The sequence below is a fragment of the Carcharhinus amblyrhynchos genome, chromosome 11 (genome assembly GCF_965287045.1).
Source record: "Carcharhinus amblyrhynchos chromosome 11, sCarAmb.v2.hapA, whole genome shotgun sequence".
In the NCBI taxonomy this organism is placed as follows: domain Eukaryota; kingdom Metazoa; phylum Chordata; class Chondrichthyes; order Carcharhiniformes; family Carcharhinidae; genus Carcharhinus; species Carcharhinus amblyrhynchos.
Window position 1 is genome coordinate 56606577 of NC_137334.1, and position 20125 is coordinate 56626701.

Consider the following 20125-nt stretch of genomic DNA (forward strand, 5'->3'; position numbering starts at 1 on the left):
AATGACTGCCCTATCCTTTGAGTGTCCGAGGAGGAATTTAAACCTTCTCTTCCTGTTTGTAATTGTCATGTGGAAATCCTGAACCTATATTCTTCCAGCCACTAATACTCCATGTGAAATGCCTGTGAGCTCTCCAATATAATGGAATATTTAAGCAGTACTTCACTTAGATTCATCATCTTGTGCTGATCTCAGAGTTACAAAAATAATTTCATTCATTACTTGGTACTGATTGTTGAGTATGTAATGATTTATGAAATATGTAGAATATATCAGTTCATCGTAGAATAATTCAATGATCAGAAGCAGGACTCCCAGCCTTGAGAGTTGGTTCTGGGTGTGGGATGGGATGAGGGGGGTTGGAGATGTATGAGAAAGGCACATCACCAGCTCATTGTGTGAAGAAAATTGAAGCTCAGCAACTATGTCAGAGAAGCAGTGTTGCTGAAAACTCGACATCTCCAGGGAAGCAGTCACAGACCTATATATAATAGAAAACCAACTGGACCCCATAAGAAGCAGCGGCTACCCAATGCCAGTGGCACTGAATGTCACTGTGACATTGAATTTCTATATCTCAGGTTCATTCATGGATAAACATGGATCTTCTGGCCTGTGGATCATCACTATATCAAAATAACCATCAATGCAATCGCGAGAGAACCAACCAGTACATGTGCCTTTGCACTGATCCAACCAGTCATGTGGAGAGGGCTAGATCATTTGGCGCAATTGCTGGATTCACCCAGATGTAGGATACATTAACTGTAAGCATGTGACTTTAAGGCAACGAATGATCAGGCTTCAGTCTTCATCAACAGTTTCCACTTCATTAATATACAACTCCCACCTCCAGCCATCTTGACTCTTGTCTTGCCACTGGAGCTAGATGGGAATTGGAAGACAGAGTGAGGCTGACGCTGTGCAACTCTCCCTCACTTTAACCCAAATCAAGTGCTAGTTTCGACCCATCATCATCATCCAGCCTCAAAATGACTAATGGTGTCGAGGTCCTCGTCGATGACGATGGACGAACAATAATGTAAAACTAGCTTGTGGCCACCGCAACCAATTCCTTCTGGTCCGTGCACAGATCTCAGGAAGCAGCTGTAATGGGCTACATGCTTCAGTAGCCCCAGGTGCCGAACGTTTCCGGACCATGTGAGTGTGGATACTGGTTGAAAAAGAATACTCACCGAAGGCGTGGTTACTGGCGTCAGTGAGGGATCCAAGCAGTGCCACAAGGGGGAGGTGCACTGTTGAGCTATAGGGATCCTGAAGATGCAGTTTAGCTGCTTAGATCTGGTGGAGCTCTTCAGTATGCCCCAGCAAGGGTCTTGTGTATTGTGGTGGTCTGCTATGTTCTGCACAACCTGGCACTACAGAAGGGAGAGCATTTGAGCACTGAGAATATTATACAGTACAATGTCTCCTCTGGTGTTCAGGAATGTCACAATGATGGAGAAAAAATCATGGAGTTAGATATGGAAATATTGGACTTTAAAAGATGTAAGTTTTATACTATTAAAATTGATGTAAATCCTGAAGATGGCTGAGAATGTACCACAACCACTGACAGAAATGGCTGCAGCTTGTTTTTCTAAGGGACAATGCAACCCCACCCTGTTTCAGCCAGGGTATTTCTAAACACAACCAAAGACTGATTATAATATCTGGTAAACTTAAAGGGACATACTGGCCAGCTAATCTCAAAGACCCTGAGTGTATTTGCTGAGACAACTTGTGGTTTCAGGTTTTCACTTGGAATGCACAATAACAGGGTTCAAGCTAACTAAGAGAGTTGCCCCATGTCTGTCTGTGCCTGTGTGTGCTTCTAGGATAAGCAGCTAGCAGTTTTCTCCCACACTGTGTGCATTATACAGTAACCAAAGCAGGACCTCTGCAAAAATAGCCAACTTTTGCAGGATGTCACGAAACTCTCTTGACAGTGGAAGCCAACCAGCCAACTAAAGGACTGTACCCGGAAAGAGAGCTGAAATCTCTACCAAACCACTGAACACCTGAACTGAAGAATCAACTATTCATCTGAAGAAACCAATTCTATTGCAGTCAATTCATGATGGCCACATGCTGCTTCATCTACTCCTTGGAAGTCGACTGTTCTGTATAACGTTTTGTTTATAATTGCTAACAATTGGACTCAGTTCACACTTATAACGTGTATGTATATGTATACACATGTTTTACCATTTTTCTCACCTTTTAGTAGTTAATAAACTTACTATCTTTAACTCAATAAACCCTGGTTAAATTGGCTCCTTTTTGAACATAATAATTAGATCTGGAAAAGGTATCCAACGAAATAGTAACCTTCTTATATTAATCTTGTTGCTACTAGCAGGGTTTGAATAAAAACAGGGAGCCAGTTATCCCTCCTCATCTGGGGTATCCCAACTGAATGGTGACAAATTGAGTGGTCTTACCTTGATCAATGACTTTTGGGCAACCTCATTTGGGGTGGTCCCACCAGGAAATAAAGGGTGATGGTGAACAGGCACAGGGAGCTGAAGAACTCCAAAGTCCACAGGTAAGGCAGCATGAGATACATGTGAGATACAAAGGGGGCTCATTTCATATCATCTTTAATGCAGACCCATGCAATTCAATAAAACTCCTCTGCAACCCTGTTGCCACCACCTTGCCAGCCAGCTGCATCCAGTAAAACGTTATACTTTGTTATCATGGAGAACCAGTAAAACATTATACTTCATCATAGAAAATACATCAACTTCATATGACATGGTCCCACTTTTCACACATTTTGACAGAGCAAGGGCAATATTGAAATCTCAGTGGCCCACAAGAAATGCAAGATATCTCTTGCTTTGCCACATTGGATATTCTTCAGAGTTCTGAACAATTGAACACAGAACATAGAACCCTACAGTACAGAAGGAGGGCCTTTGGCCCATCGAGTCTGCACCAACCACAATCCCACCCAGGCCCTACCCCCATATCCCTGCATATTTTACCTGCTAATCCCTCTAACCTAAACATCTCAGGACACTAAGGGGCAATTTTAGCGTGGCCAATCAACCTAACCACACATCTTTGGACTGTGGGAGGAAACCAGAGCACCCAGAGGAAACCCACGCAGACACGAGGAGAATGTGCAAACTCCACACAGACAGTGACCCGAGCTGGGAATTGAACCCAGGTCCCTGGAGCCGTGAAGCAGCAGTGCTAACCGCTATACTACCGTGCTGCCCATTTGCAAAGCAACATGCTTTAACAAACAAGAGCCTGTGAATCCTGAGTGCAGCTAGGTGCTTTTCTTATATCTAATAAGAGTGTGTCAATATTGCGTTGCCCCGTGCTATCAGCTGACATGCTGACTTTGCTTTCTGTTACTTTGGATGACTTAGATAATTATGCTGTGGTGTCCTGAGGCTTGGCGGGCACGTGCATATTGAGGGCCTCTTTCACAAATGCACGAGTCTTGCTCTGTCATCAAGTTAAATGAAGTACTGGGTTCACTGATGGAGGGACAGAGGAACTTCCTTTGATATCATAAACACCTTTACAGGAACCTCCAGATACTTCAGGCAGTTGCTTCTCCTCCTTTTCGCCTGAGGAATGTGAGCACATGGCAATCAGTCCTTTGCTTCACCACCTTCCCCTGTCTTTGGTGCCTAAAGCTTATGGAAATGGTGATGGTGTGCAGATCTGTGCCCTTCATGGCAACCACTGGATGACTTGCTGGATCTGGTTCTCCATTAGGGTCACCAATCATTCGATGGAGGAAGCCAAGTTCACCCATGGCAGTGACATGATGGCACCCTTGGCCTAGATGGTTTCCTCCGTTACCCATTACCAATGTGTGCATTGCCTTTGGAATCCACCAGAATTTCCCTTTCCTTACTCTGTTGCTTCAGCATCTTTTGCTTTACCAACGATTAGCATCGCTTTGGCCTCTCTCAGATCTCCCAGCATGGTGTTCTTGGCTGTCACAAACTCCGTCAGCTGCTCAGACATTTCTGTGATGTGCTGACCAGATTGTGAGCCTAGATCTTCTCTAGAATAGTAAACCACTGATGTGAGAGTATCTGCCCGGTGGAGGGTTTGGGGGAATGATGTGGCAATATGTCCTTTGAGGCTGCTGCCTCCTCTGCAGGGCTGGGTGGTAGTTCCCAGCTTCTGGAGCTGTCTGCTGTTGTCTTTGACTTGTGCGAGAAAGATTACGTTGAGGATAATGTGCATTCCACCACGTCCACTGAGTGTGGATCTCTACATGACACCGGGGATGCAGGAACAGCATACCCTGCGTTTGTCAGGGGCTCTCATCTGCCCATCTATTTGGCCACTCATTCACGTCTCCACTCCTGTTTCACCATCTGCAGTGGGGTGGGCCCCATGCTAGCTTCCAAGTTCGAGAGGTCCCCCTTCATGGGCATCAGGGTTGTGAAATATGAAATGCCATGGCCAGTTTCACCCCTCCTTGGCATTATGGGGATGGGGAGTGGCAAGTAGAGACGGGTATTGTTCTGAAGCCAGGAGTAGTGCACTTGCTCTTTTTAGCCTCACATTGAGGCAATTATTTTTTAACCTTACTTACCTGGGACCTTTCAGGACCAATGGTTAGGTTTGATAAATTTGCAAAAATTGAGCAAAACATGTAGACAACTCAGTCCCTTGGGGCTGCTTCAGCATTCATTACATCATAGCAGATGTAGCCTTTGACACTCTTACCTAACAAAACTCAGCTCTGTTTTAATATCCGCAGCTTTTGGAGAGACGGTTCCAAACCTTTGCACAGATTTTTCTGATTTTCAGTTCTGAATAGCCTAGCTCTAATTTAAGTTGATGTCCCTTTATTCTTGATGAAATAGTTTCTTTGTAACTATCTCATCAAATCATTTTAATATTTTAAACTCCTTGATCAGGTCATCCTTCAATCTCCTATATTCAACGGGTGACAAGCCATGTTCCCTCATCTTTTAGCACTCTAATCTGGTGAATCAGTGCCGCACCTCCTCCATGACCATTATATCCATCCTGAAGTGCAGTGTCTAGAATTTAATACTGTACCCCAAGCCTCTATACAGCTGAAGTATGATTTTTTTACCTTCATGATCCGGCCTTCTTCAGATAAAGGATGACAGTTTTTCGATGAATTTTTATACTTGTCTGCTGATCTTTAATTATTTGTGTACTCAGACTCACAAATCTCCGCACCTTAGATTACCTATTTCTCATAAATCAAAAAATACTTTAATTTATTTTTCTTGGTCTAAATTGGATGACCTCATTCATACTTGTCTATATTGAATTCTATTTGCCAAAGTTTTTCCCATTTAACCTGTCTCTGCCTCTCTGGAACTTTCTACCAATGCCTGCATTACTTATTGCTGATCCTAACTTATTGTCCTCCTAATTTCTGTTGAATTAGGCAGCATGGCTTTAACAAGCTGTTAGCCCCTGAACAACATATTAAATGGGTCTAATGCTTGTGTTGGCTTCCAGAAATCAAATCCCCCCGCCCCCATAACACTCAACATCTATTTGCGCACAGAAATTGGCTACAATAATCACCAAATTTTTCTCACAGCCTAACTTCTTAAATTTCTTTTTATTTCTGGTTAATCTTAAGTAATTCTGGGTGTAATTTTGTCATGAGCACCAGAAACCTGATGTCATGACGATTTCTGGTCAACATTCCTTCTGGCTGAATTTTAGGGCAGGGGCGGCCAATTAATAGGTCACCTCCGTATTTGCCATTCAAATAGCGACACTGGCTAGATTCTTGAGGTGGAAGGTACAGATAACGCCACCCACTACAGGGGGAGCCAGTAGCTTTCATTTTGTGACCAGTGGGAGCACTGTTTAGGACCAAGCAAGAGCCAAGCACTGATGGCCCAGCCAGGAGCCAAACCACCATCAGTATCAGGGAAGCAATTGACATCTTAGTCGGCCCATGATCAGAGACGGTCATGCAGAGACATCTGCCTGTCTTCTGTATTCAATGGCAAGTTGGTGACATAGGACGTCAGTGCCTTGCCATTTTCTGCTGGAAACATTTAGTACTTGTTCACCTGTAATGCAGCCTTGAATTTCTAATATGCAGCTGTCCCCTCTCACTTACTGGGGTATTGAAACTGCTGGAGCCTGTATATCATCAGCAAAATTACCATGTGATGTGGAAGTTGCTTAGCAATGCATCCTGCTCTGAATGCAGTTTGTTAGCATCAGACCCAGCCCTCTCCTGGGAAATATAGTTGGAGGTGGAAACTCAAATGAAAAACTGGCCAACGTGTTTTGAATTAGCTTATGCCAACTTCCAAACCAACCACCACCAAGGAAAAATTAAAAAATCAGCTCTTTTGAGTTTTATTTTCATTGAATGCATTGAATATCTTTGTAAACAGATCTAATTTTTCTTCCCTAGCTTATTTCTTCAACTTCTTACAACTTATTTCTTACGACTTCTCACATTATACAACATGGTTGATAACATATTCCTTTGCCTTTACTGGTGTTGCTCTGGAACTGGCAACTTGGAAATGCACAGGTTTTCCTCCTAACTTTGTAATTTTGTCCATTAGAATTGACACTGTATGATGCAAGTGTTTATAAGCCTAATTCCTTCTTAATTGTGAACAGCAAGGATTCTTTCCTGATGCATTTCAAAATAATTAATTAAATTGGCAACATCTCCCTTCTAAATGCTACAGTATTATAAGCAAATATTTATTCATCCTTGTATTTTATAAGATCGCTGGAATAGCATCACAGCTATACACCCTCATGGTGTCATTAGCCACAGTGAAGGGCATAAAATCTTTGCCTTTAAAATGTTTTGACAGTTCAGTTGCTGTTGGTAATGCTTTTCAGTGACAGTACCATGGTAACTGTGCACATTTTGTATTGCTCTGTTCATTTGGATTCCAGGAGCCCAGCATCAGTGAAGTAACTTCCAGTGTTTATGGTGTTTAGATCCACTTTTCATTGACTGCTGGCAGGTTTGTGAATGCAGCTCTGTTTGAGTGCACAAGGCTGATGCCAATTTATTGAATATAGATTTTGTTTGAAGACATCACAAACAATGGACCTGTGGAATCAAAATTAAAAGACTGGCATAAATTCCACTTACTGATGTTTTTTCAAAGCAGTATAGATTGTTGTTTTCTTGAACTTTTAGGAGTTATTAACATTTATTTTTTCACACATGATAGGCATGCTGGCAATGCCAGCACCATTGCCCGTACCAAATGGCCCTCAGGAAGGTGGTGGTTAGTACTCTTCTTACCGCTATAGTTCATATGCCGTAGGTACACCCACATTGCTGTTAGCAATGGTAGAGTGACAGGACTCTGACTCATTGACAATGAAGGAAGGCAACATAGTTTCAAGTCAGGGTGGTGAGTGATTTGGAGGGGAACTTGCAGATTGGGATGTTTCCATGCTTCTGCTGCCCTTATTCTTCTAGGGGTAGAGATCATGTGTTTGGAAGGTTCTGCTGAAGGTGCCTAGTGAGTTGCTGGAGTGCGTGCTGTAAATGGTACGTACTTGTGTCTGTGGTGGAGGGAGTGCATGTTTAAGGTGTCAATACCAGTTAGAAAGTAATGCACATTTCCATGATCTATTATTTTAGCGTTATGTCCATATATTTATGAATGGACTGTGCACAATAAACTGACGGTGCTAAATTTAAGCTTAAATTATCACATCACTGTTATAATATTATAATATTTTAAAATCTGCCTGAACTATGGGATTTATGCTAAAATTTAGTGTTTCAATATGTGAATTGAACAGGTCTGTTGTGATCAAGGCATGCAGTGCATCCATTTCACTAATTGCATTGTCATTGTCAATGTCATTAACAAGACCAAGGCTCTTTATCATGTCTAGACATTATAAACGCTTGCCTCTCCAAAGCTGATTATCAGAAGATAGTAAGAAATTTGAAACAGAAAATGTTGGAAAATGTCAATAGGTCTGACAGCATCTGTGGAGAGAGAATAGAGTTAATGTTTCGAATCTGGGTGACCCTTCATCAGAGCTGTGAAATTTGTGGAATTTTGTGGAAAATTTCATTGTTTCATTCTCAAATTTGGTAGGCAATTAGTTTTTATCAATTCAGCATCCAAAAAGAGGGAATTTATCAATGGCAAAAAAGAATCATTGATTTTAAAAGCTACTAAACATTAAGTGTGCTTTGAATTTAGAAATTACATTTAGTTGTATTTAAATTCATTCAAGTTACGTAAACCTTGAGCTTTACATATATGTGTAGTCAATAATAAATGAGTTTAGAACAATCTGTTCTTTATATTGCACTGTCTAATGATTTAAATATAACATATGCTGACAAGGTGTTTAAACATTTCTCTGAAAATAATCATGCATTTTCACGTGAATATGGTGTGCATTTGCAGTGTGAATAAATGACTACACATTGCATTTTGTAAACTCATAAATTGACAACTATTTTTCTTGTGCATCTCATTAACTTAGACAGCATCATTGATGGATGTTGGCTACAAGTGGCATTTCAACCTTATACAAAAGATGAAGGAGAGAATACTGTTTTAGCTGTTGATTGACATGGGTGGGCTGAGTTAGCTTGATGTTTGGTGCATAGCTTAGCAACCTGCCATGACCAGTTCCAGCTAGTTCTGTGTTCGAGCTCATTCTGATTGTTAACTTGATGCATTGAACAAAGAAGTCTTTTACGTTGAAATTGGGTTTGAAGTGTAATTCAAGAGCAATTGAAATTTACGTTTGCTATAGCTACAATCTAAATAAATAGCTGACAGTAGATTGTGACCTTTATCAGAAAATGTTTCCATATTATTTGTTGAGAGGGAATCTGAATCTCTTCAAAGAATCAGAAATGATTGTTTCTAGTACAACAGTTGTGTGCAATACTACTTTTTCATGATGTGCTTGTATTTTAGAATGTAAGTAATTAATCATATTTTAACAAATAATTTGTTTAGAGCGAAATACTAGCTTCTTTTTGCAAGTTAATGCATGGATAGGGATAAAACAACAAAAAGAAATTAACAGGCTTATCAGTTCCACTATGAGTGCCTGTTTTTTTTCCCAAGTGTTCTCAAATCTAAGGAATTCTGGGCGATTAAAACCAAAGTGTTCATAGTCCTGGAAGCTACCTGTTTTAAGAGAAGCAGCAGGAAATCCTGTTAACAGTCTGTGGGGCTCCAACTTATAGCTCGATAAGGAGACTGACTTCTCTAGATGCCCCTGACACCAGTACTGTTGACAAGCTTGTGGAAAGGACACTATCATCTAAAGCCCTTGGTGATAATTCAGTGATACAAATTTATTCCGACAACAGAGTCCAGACAGCAGCGTTTGTGGCATACCTGAGATAAATGGCTGAATGGTGCAAGTTCAGGTGCGCACTCAATGATATGTTGAGAGACAGTTAACAACATGACTATGCAAAAGAAATTATTAGCAGAGGTAGACATTACATTAAGGAAGGCATTAGACCAGCTGGAACAATTAGGTATTATCAAGGTCGTAAAGTTTTCTGAGTGGGTGGCACCCTTCAAATCAGTGGTTAAGCCAGATAAAAGCATTAGGATATATGGGGACTACAAATTGATTGTCACTCAAGCAGCAAAATTGAATCGATACTCAATACCAAGGATTGAAGATGTGCACGCCAAATTAGCAGGAAGCTTAACTTACACCAAACTTGAAATGAACCATGCATACTAATAATTAGAGTTAAATGAGGCATCTAGAGACATCTTTTATAATCTTTTATAATAGTATACTCGGCTACCCTTCAGAGTCTCATCGGCATATGCATTTTCCAACGCATGATGGAAGGCTTACTAAAGGACCTACTAAAGGTAATTGTTTACCTAGATGATATACAGATTGCAAGAGCCTTGAGGAGGAATATCTGGCAAATTTCAAAGATTTTTTAAAGTTATTTAAGAAGGCTGGAGTGAGGCTAAAATGGAAGAAATGTATGTTCCAGACTCAGGAAGCAATGTATTTAGGGTTCAAAGTGGATGCAAAAGAGCTGCACCCTCTGGAAGAGAAGATGAAAGCAATTAAACAAGCAATATCCACCAGAAATATGTCAGAATTGAAACCTCTTTTAGGCAAGATGAAATATTATGGAAGGGTTATGTCTATTTTTTCTACAGAGTTGTCACCCCTACATACACTGCTCAGGACACACCAGAGATGGTATTGGAAAGAACATCAGAAAAAAGCCCTTGGCATTTGAACTGCATCTTATTACCGTGCTTCAAATGGACTGGCTATGAAGAAATTGTCATCAGCCTCTCTACAAACTAAACTGGCCCCTTTCCTGATCACCTATAAAACAACATGTCACTTCAGATATTAGAACAAGATTGGATCTTGTATTTCCAAATTTGGCGAGGAGGGTGGAGGCAAAACAGAACACACAGAAGAAGCATCATGACTCTACAAAACTGAGAGGGCATTTGATGTGAACGACTAGGTATGTATAAAGAATTAGGTGCCACCATGGCCTCTTCCTGCTGTTGGAACAGCTCTTTAATTTTGCCACAAGCCTCAGTGGTTTGTGCCACGTGCTAGCCAGAGTAGGAATGTCAGGATAACTAAGATGAACATGTGGCTTGAGGGATGGTGCAGGAGGGAGGGATTCAAATTCCTGGGACATTTGGAACCAGTTCTGGGAGAGGTGGGACCAGTACAAATTGGATGGACTGCATCTGAGCAGTACTGGAACCAGTGTCCTCGGGGGAGTGTTTGCTAGTGCCCTTGGGAAGGTATTAAACTAATGTGGCAGGGGGATGGGAAGTGATGCAGGGAGCCAAAGGGAAGTAAAGTGGGGACAGAAACAAAAGACAGTAAGGGGAAAAGTGGAAGGCAGAGAAACCAAAGACAAAACTCAAAAAGGGCCACAGTACCGAGTACAGAGATTGTGGAGAACTTGGCATGTGGGTGCAGTAAGGCTATGAGAAATAAAACAGAGGGAACATGTACAAAACATTACAGGACAGTTGGTCTGAAGTATATTTGTTTTAACACAAGAGGTATGACAAGTAAGGCAGATGAACTGAAAGCTTAAGTTACAACATGGAACTATGATGTTGTGGCAATTACGAAGACTTGGCTGAAAGAAGGGCAGGACTGCAGATTAGCATTCCAGGATTTAGATGCTTCAGGTGAGATAGAGAGGGTGACAAAAGAGATGGGGGTGTTTCTTTGCTGATTACAAAGGGAAGACACCCTGGTGGGGCCATGTAGTGAGGTCATACGGGTAGAACTCAGGAATAGGAGCGGTGCAAGCACACTTTTGAGGCTGTACTACAGACCTCCCAACAGTCAGTGTGAAGTGAAGGAACTGATATTTCAGCACAATATGGGAAGGTACAAAAGCAACAGAGTTGTTGTGAATGGGCAATTTTAACTTCCCTGACATAGACTGGGATTCCTTTAATGCCAGGGGCTTATACGGGCAGAGTTTGTTCAGTGTGCCCAAGAGTGCTTCTTGAGGCAACATGTAGAGAGCCAACTCAGGAAGGGGCTATCTGGCTCTGGGAAATGAGCCCGGACAGGTGATTAATGTCTCAGTGGGCGACCATTTTGAGAACAGTGGTCACAATTCTATAAGTTTTGAGATACTTGTAGAAAAGGATAGAAGTAATCCCAGAGTGAAAGTGAAAGGGGGAAGGCTAACTATGACAGTATTAGGCAGGAACTAGGGAATGTAGACTGGGGCGGCTGTTTGAGGGTAAGGAGTCTTTTAAAAGTCAGTTGTTAACAATTCAGGACAATTTTGAAAACAAAAGCAAATTACTGCAGATGCTGGAATCTGAAACCAAAAGAGAAAATGCTGGAAAATCTCACTAGGCCTGGCAGCATCTGTAAGGAGAGAAAAGAGCTGACCTTTTGAGTCCAGATGACCCTTTGTCAAAGCTAAAAGGCACTGAAAGTGGAAGATATTTATACTGTATACAGAGGGAATGTAAGCTGAGTCATAGCCACAAAAACAAGGGGAAAGGCTGCTAATGGCAGTCCATAGACACAATAAAAGGTGTGACTGGCCAAACGGCAGAGAAGCTGAAATCAGATGGTAAGCTGTGACAGATGAAGATGTTAGGGGAGAGGGAGGAGGGCATGCCATTTTAAGGGATGGGGAAAAATGGCTTGCCATTTTAACACACGATCCTGCTCCCATGCCCAGATATCTGTCCTTGGCCTGCTGCAATGTTCCAGTGAAGCTCCATGCAAACTGGAGGAACAGCGTCTCATCTTCCGGCGAGGCACATTACAGCCTTCTGGTCTCATTGTCGAATTCAACAATGTCAGATGATTAGCTCCATCCCACCTCAATCCCTCTGTTTTCATTTCATTTAACTTTTAACTGATTTCTTTATTGTCTTTATTTTTCTCCCCCTCAACTCTTTCCCCCTTTTTTATCCCCCTTTCCTTAACTTTTCTCCTTCTTTGCTTCCCCTTTTCCCCCTTTTCTCAATTTTACCTCTCTCTCACCCCTATCCCCTCTCCCCCCACCTCTCTGTCTGTCACAGCTTACCCTCTGATTTCAGCTTCTCTGCCATTTGGCCTTCTATTGTCTCTATGGACTGCCATTAGCAGCCTTTCCTCTTGTTTTTGTGGCTATGACTCACCTTTCATTCCTTCATGCTTCATCTTCCATTCTTCCACTTTCTATGTCTTTTAGCTTTGGCAAAGGGTCATCTGGACTCAACATCAGCTCTGTTCTCTCCTGACAGATGCTGAGATTTTCCAGCATTTTCTCTTTTGGTTTCAGGACAAGTATGTTCCTTTAAAAATGAAGGATAAAGATAGCAAGATTCGGGGACCTAGGTTACAGAAGAGATTGTGAGCTTAGTGAAAAAGAAGGGGGCATACATAAATTTCAGGAAATTGAAAATGGATAAAGCTCTTGAGGAATACTAAGATAGCAGGAAAGAGCTTAAATAGGGGCTTAGGAGGGCTAAAAAGGGCCATGATATGTCCTTGGCAGGCAGGATTAAGGTGAATCCCAAGGTTTTTTATGCATATATAAAGAGGAAGAGGGTAGGTCCACTCAAGAATAGTGGAGGAAATTTGTGTGTAGAGCCAGGTGAGATGGGTGTGGTCCTTAACAAGTACTTTGCATCAGTATTCACAAAGGAGAAAGATATGGTGGATGGTGAGTGTAGAAAGGAGGATGTTGGCATTCTAGAACATGTTGAGATTAAAAAGGGAGAAAGTGTTGGAAGTTTTGAAACACATTTAAGGTGGACAAGTCTCCAGAGCCCGATAGAGTCTATCCCAGAATACTGAGATAAGTGAGGGAAGAAATTGCTGAGGCTTTGGTCAAAATCTTTATATCCTCTTAGGCACAGGTGAGGTACCAGAGGATTGGAGAGTAGCTTACATTATTCCTCTGTTTAAGAAGGGTAAGAGACAATCTGGAAAATTACAGGCCTGTGAGCCTTACATCAGTGGTGGAAAAATTATTGGAGAAGAATCTTTTGGGCAGGATGTACTCACACCTGGAAGAGAATAGGCTTATTAGCAATAGGCAGCATGGTTTTGTGAAAGGGAGGTCGTGTCTCATAAACTTGATTGAATTCTTTGAGGAAATGACAAGAAAAATTGACAAGGGCAGGGCAGTAGATGTTGTATGCATCGACTTTGCCTTCAATAAGGTTCCTTATGGCAGGCTGATATAGAAAGTGAAATCATATGTGATCTGAGGTGAGCTGATAAGAAATCATCATAGAAAAATGATGAGATGGATACAAAACTGGCTGAGGCATAGAAAGCAAGAATAACAGTGGAAGGGTACTTTTCTAACTGGAGGTCTGTGAAGTGATGTTCCACAAGGATCTGTGTTGGGGCCTCTGTTGTTTGTAATATATATATAAATAATTTGGAGGAAAATGTAGGTGATCTGATTAGTAAATCTGCAGATGATACAAAAATTGGGGGAATAGAAGATGGTGAGTAGGATTGTCAGAGGATACAGCAGGGTATAAATCGGTTGGAGACCTGGGCTGAAAGAAGGCAAATGGAATTTAACCCAGCCAAATGTGATGCAGTTTGGAGTTTTGGAAGGTCTACTGCAGAAGGAAAGTATATGGTAAATGGTAGAGCCCTTAGAAATATTAACATATAGAAGGATCTAGGCATGCAGATCCACAGTTCCCTGAAGGTGGACAAGGGGCCCAAGAAGGCGCAAGGTATGCTGGCCTTCATTGTCGAGGCATTGTGTGTAGGAATTGGAAAATCATGTTGTAGCTGTGTAAGACTTTGGTTAGGTCACATTTGGAGTATGGTGTACAATTCTGTTTGCCACACCAGCGGAAGGATATTGATGCATTGGAAAGGGTGCAGAAGAGATTCACCAGGATGTTGCCTATTTTGGAGGATATGGATGATGAAGAAAGGTTGAACAAAATTGGATTGTTTTCATTGGAACTTTGGAGGATGATGGGGGACCTGACAGATGTTTACAAGATTATGACAGGCTTGGATTCAGTGGATAGTCAGAGCCTTTTTTCTCAGGGTTGAAAGGTCAATTACCCGGGGGCATAGGTTGAAAGTGAGAGGGGGAAAATTTAAAAAAATATAAGGGGCAAGTTTTTCACACACCGGTGGTGAATACCTACAATGTGCTGCTGCAGGATGTGGTGGAAGCAGATTCTATAATAACATCGAAGAGGCATCTGGATAGATACGTGAACAGGCAAGGAATAGAGGGATGTGGACCATGTAGAGGCAAGAAAATATTAGATTAGCAAGGCATGTGTATTGGCACAGACTTTGTGCGCTGAAGATCTTGTTCCTGTGCTATACTGTTCTTTGTTCTAAGAACTTTTCAGGGTTGACAGGGTGGTGCCAGGTTTCATTCCTTTTTGAAGGCTTTGTCATGGTTTGATACCACCGAATGGCTGTAGGCCATTTCAGTGGACATTTAAGAGTCAACCACATTGTTGTGGTTCTGGAGGGACACATAGGTTAGACCAGGTCAAGGCGCAGGTTTCCTTCCTTAAAAGACATTGGTGAACTAGATGGGTTTTTTTTGAGGCTTTTAATTCCAGATTTTTTATTGAATTCAAATTCTACCACCTGCTATGGTGGCATTCTAACCTTAGTGACTTGAATATTACCATTGTTCTCTCGAGTATGCATCCATTGTCAATGCTACTGCACCACTGCCTCCCCATTTTTGTTGTTCTAAGGTTTTGTTTGGTTGAAGTAATGTAAATGTAGAAATTAGATTTTTGTGAATGTGTTTTTTTCTCAACATGGTGAAGTCTATAATAGGCACTGAGGTGCCAGATTATCAGCTTGTTGGGGAGGGTCTTTGTTGTGCTTCAAATCCTGGAAATGGCTGACATTTCTGAATCCTTTCCCAAACCCAGATTTTTAACCTTTGTGGGTGCATGAATCAGGCCAGTGTTTGGGAATGCTCAATTCACCTAGTCACTTAAATCATCTGCTGCTTCTGCTTGTGGGATTTTGATGGGCTAGGAGGATAAAACTAAGAGATTAAAATAGGCAAGACATTGAACTTGGTGGATTTATTTGGACAGCCAGAGTCCCCTTTGGATAGGGGCCGAGAACATCTTTACGAGAGGTAAGACATCCTTTGGGATTGTTCAGTGAAAGTGGTTATTCGCTTTTTAATTTGCAAACTCATTGGAAATGTTGACTTGTCAAAGAATTTTCAAGTACTCTCTGGCTGTCAATGCTGTCAAATAAATGTCAAAGCTGTCAAGGAATTGTTCCAAGAACACTAGCTAAGTTGGTATGGAGATAGCAAGGGCAAAGGATGACAGATGGGGACATGGGTTGGCATGAATTGAAGCTAACTTGGCAAAGGGCCCATGAGGGGCCGTGGGTAGGGGACTTGGTTTGGTTTGATTGAAACGGATGGGGCAGAGGCAGTGTTGTGGGGGGGGATGCAAGATATGAGGGGAGAAAGTTGGAGGGATTTTTAAAAAAATTCTCTATATATCTAAATGTAGTGCTGAAGCACAGAAGTAGACCTTCCGTCCAACCCATTTCTACATGCGGCAGACTCCACACTCAGCAGCCTTGTTCTTGTTCTGTGGTTGCCCACCCCAATACCTATTCTGGCATGCACCCACTATTTCCCACCTCCATTGGACTTGGGATGCCCCCCCCCCCCCCAAAAGACAGACTCAGAGCCCTTCTCTTCCCCAGGGAAGCCACCCATCCCAAACTTCCCCAGTGGAAGCTCCTTGGCAGTGGCAGGGTTCTGCCCGGACATAATTCCCCGCCCACCCCCCCCACCCCTCTGAGGCCTCTACTTGCACCCCCAGTGAAGGTTATTTGCCAGGTCCCCTGCTGACGTGATGTCACACCGGTAGAGGGCGGGGGGGCAGAATCCTTACTGGAAGACCCGCTAATGATATTTAAATATATGTTAATTGGATTCCCAATCTTCTATGATGGGAACCCCATTACCTTATCGGCGGGGGGGGGGGGGGGGGGGGGGTTGTGGGTGGTTGCAGTTGGAATTCTACTACTGTGAAAGCCACTTTAGGACTCCCTCTTGATTCTCTGCCCCCGGGGCCATTCTCACCCACTGAAAATGGGTCGGACAATCCCCCCCTTGGAGTTTTTAGCCTGCAAGTAAGTGACTGGGAAGTAAATATATAGAGCTTTATGGGATTGTTAAAGGACACAAAACTAATATTATTTTAAATTAAACTGCAGGATTAAATGTCACGGTCACAGGTTCAAACTAAAAAAGGGCTCTGGTCGGAGTCAAATCAGGAAATTCTTTGTGTAAAGTAACATGAAGAATAAATATCCAGGTATAATAGAGGAGACAGTAGCCCTGGAATAATTTAAGAATCAATTGGATTCTACCATGGAGTTTTTAGGATTTCTTGGGAATGGTTGAATCAGATGGGCTGTATGACCTTCCTTTGTTGTTATTATCTTGTGATCTGTTGAAAGAAAATGTGTGTGGATTATTCATTATCGTAATTTGCATATATAACCTGGTGAACTCTATCTGATGAAGGAACAGCACCCAGAAAGCTCGTGATTTCAGATAAACCTGTAGGACTTTAACCTAGGGTGAGACTTCTTACTGTGCCCATCCCAGTCCAATGCCAGCATCTCCTCATAATGTGTACATAACTATTAACTTTATTAGAATTAGGACTCTCAAGAGGGAGAGCGAAAATATGAGCTAATCATGTCACAAACTATTGCTATCATTAGCCCTGATACAAATGATGTTTTCAACTTCCCAAGGAGCCAAAAATCTACAGTGATGCATGATTCTTAAACAAGAAGGCCAGACAGATGGCATCTTTCCAGGGTTCTGCCATTTAGCATTTTATCAGATAATCATTGTTATACAGTTAATCTATAACCCTGGTGTTTGCCATTTGAATTTGAGTTTGTGTTGGCCATTGATTGACTCATCGATTTAAGTTACTCAATCACTTAAAATGCTTTATTATTTAATAATCAGTAGTTGATATACAGTTACAAAACTGTAAAAATCATGTAGCATAAGGAGTTTTAAATGTTTGATTCTAGCTGCAAGTTGCAACAGGGGAACAAACTGCCGCAAACAATCCAGGATTAAAATGGATTTTGTTTTTCTGAACTGACTGCGCTAAAATATAATAGAATATGTTTTAAAGTTATCTTCAAACTAGAAGCACAAAGTATTTGCAAAGTGTCTGGTCGCAGGCCATTAGCGTTTTGATCCCTTAATGTCCAAACATTTGGACTGTATAAACTCCTATGAAGAGGGGGCTGCTTTTTAGACGTCTTGCGTGAATTTATATTCTGAGATACGAAGGGACATCACTCATATTTTCTCCCCTTGTGAGGAGCAGGGTAGAGTGGGCAGGAGTCCCTTGTGGTGTCCCATTGTTTGATGTAGTTTTCTCCAATTCTTGTGCTTTTTTCGTTTGTGTTATCAGTCATTGCAGACAATATTTTAGCCGTCCTGTTATTAGTACTAAAAATAAATTAAGCAGCATTTTCATTTTCCTTGTTTATATTGAAAGAAATCAAAACTGGGAGTGTTAGAATGTTGTGCAGTTAATTTAGTTCAGTCTTGAATTGCAACTTTGGAGATTGTATTGAGTTTCTGTTGACTCGTTACCTGAATGCTGTTTTCAATGAGGATTGAGCCAGTTTAGTTCTGGCATATAGGGGAATCATTAAAAAATTTCAGTTGGTTGTTTCGTTGTTGTGGAAAGGCCCCCCTCTGCTTCACCTTAACAACAAACTGGTCGCTCCACAGACTCAATCACAAAAAAGAGCTGCTACTGCACTTGAATAACCTTTGTGTCTTTCTCACATCCCACAGTCTCAGTGAATCTTAAAATCTGCTGGTTGAATGAAAAAGAAAAAAAAGCAGCCAAGAGTCTGTTGTTGAGATTTCTGTTAATCCTTTCAGATTACTTTGACTTCGTTATTCTGTGTAAAATTCACATCTGAGCTCAGTCAATTGCTGACTATAAGAATATTAAGAAATAGAGGCAAGAGTGGGCCATTTGGCCCATCAGGCCTGCTGCAACATTCCACAAGATCATGCTGATCTGATTGCAGCCATAACCACCACCACTACCACCACCCCATCCCCCCATTCACATCAAAAATCTGAGTAAGTCCGCCTTGAATGTACTCAATGACCCCACTGCTTTCCGGAGAGAGGAAATCCCTTCCCATCTGCATCTTAAATGAGAGATCATTTATTTTGAAACTGAGGCCGGAATTTTACCGCCATGCTCACCTCAGAATCAGAGCGGGCATGGCTTACAGCACGGAATTCGCCTTTGGCCTCGGGTGGGGTTTTATGAGCCTCGCCTGAGCGAGGTTGTAAAATACCAGTCTGTGGCCCCAAGTTATAGATTCCCTCATAAGGGGAAACTTCCTCTCAGCGTTTGTGTGCCAAGTCTCCTCAAAACAGTATCTGTTTCAATAAGATCACCTCTTGTCCTTCTAAATTCCAATAAGTATAAGATCACAGGGGGCATCTGCAACCTGTAGATAACGAACACGCAGGGAGCGGTGGGGTAAGGATGATATTTGAAGCTGGCATGAGGGGACTGGTGGGGAAACCCCTGTAAGTGACCATAGAACTATAAAATCCCTACAGTGCACAAGGAGGCCATTCAGCCCATTGAGTGTGCACCAGCCCTCCAAAAGAGCATCCCATCTAGGCCGATCCAGACTTTACACGTGGCCTTAGACGAGAAGGGTTTGGGGCCACATTAGGCATGGGTACCTCGCAGGCGATGGGCTTGGGAAGGAGTGTGCCAATGTCTATCATTACAATGACAAGATCTAGTATTCGTGGGGGAGCTGGAGAATAACAGATGGCATCTCTACCAGCACAGTGTAATAAGACCCCAGGTAAATCAGAGGCACATTGACAGTGAGGGAAGGAGAATCAAACTCTGTCCTTTAATAAAGGTGGGGAACCACTATCTCATCAGGTAAAATGACATCTTCCAAAATTGAAAGAAAGATGGGTTATGTTTTGGGTGAGGGTGGAGTGGGTTATGAAGAAGTGTGGGAGGACAGCGAAACTGGCCTTTGGGACTCCTTCTTGGGACATGCTTTCAATTGTTGGTGCCACTACTGTGGACAGGGTCCAAGCCAATTACACAGGACCCGAGCCCTTGCTAGGAAGCAAGAACAAAACAGTGTTCTAATTTTGTGCTTTTAAAGGATATGCACAACTCAATAGCTTTACTTCACAGTTTCAAAAGCTATGTAGTGAAGGCAGGAATGGAGCCTTCGAGAGTGAAGGGACAGCCATCCCATCAGTGAAGGGGAGTAATGGGTTAATGCAAATCCATTGCAACTAATGCAAACATTCCATTCATTCAACATGAGCAAGTAGATACTCACAATTATGCCAAGTCAATGAGTGGAATTCAGAGTCACACCTCCTACAGGGCTCCAGGTGTCACACCTGTGGAATGGAATGCTGCTAATGTCGGTGTGTGTTAGAGTCCCAGGGGTAAAGTAATACGAGGAACAATGTGATCTAAGGTTCCGCTAGATGTGCCGCATCTCCTGTAACTCTCTCATTCAAAGCATTTTTTACTGCGCTCTTTAACCATTCTAGTCTTCAATATATCTTTTCAGAGAGGATAGC

The 20125-nt window shown here is 42.0% G+C and overlaps 1 protein-coding gene across 3 annotated transcripts in view; it reads left to right on the top strand.

Annotated features, from left to right (window-relative positions):
* Positions 1-20125, top strand: part of LOC145350155 (sodium-driven chloride bicarbonate exchanger-like) — a 256118-nt gene that overhangs the window by 52570 nt on the left and 183423 nt on the right. The gene's annotated exons all lie outside the window — the stretch shown is intronic.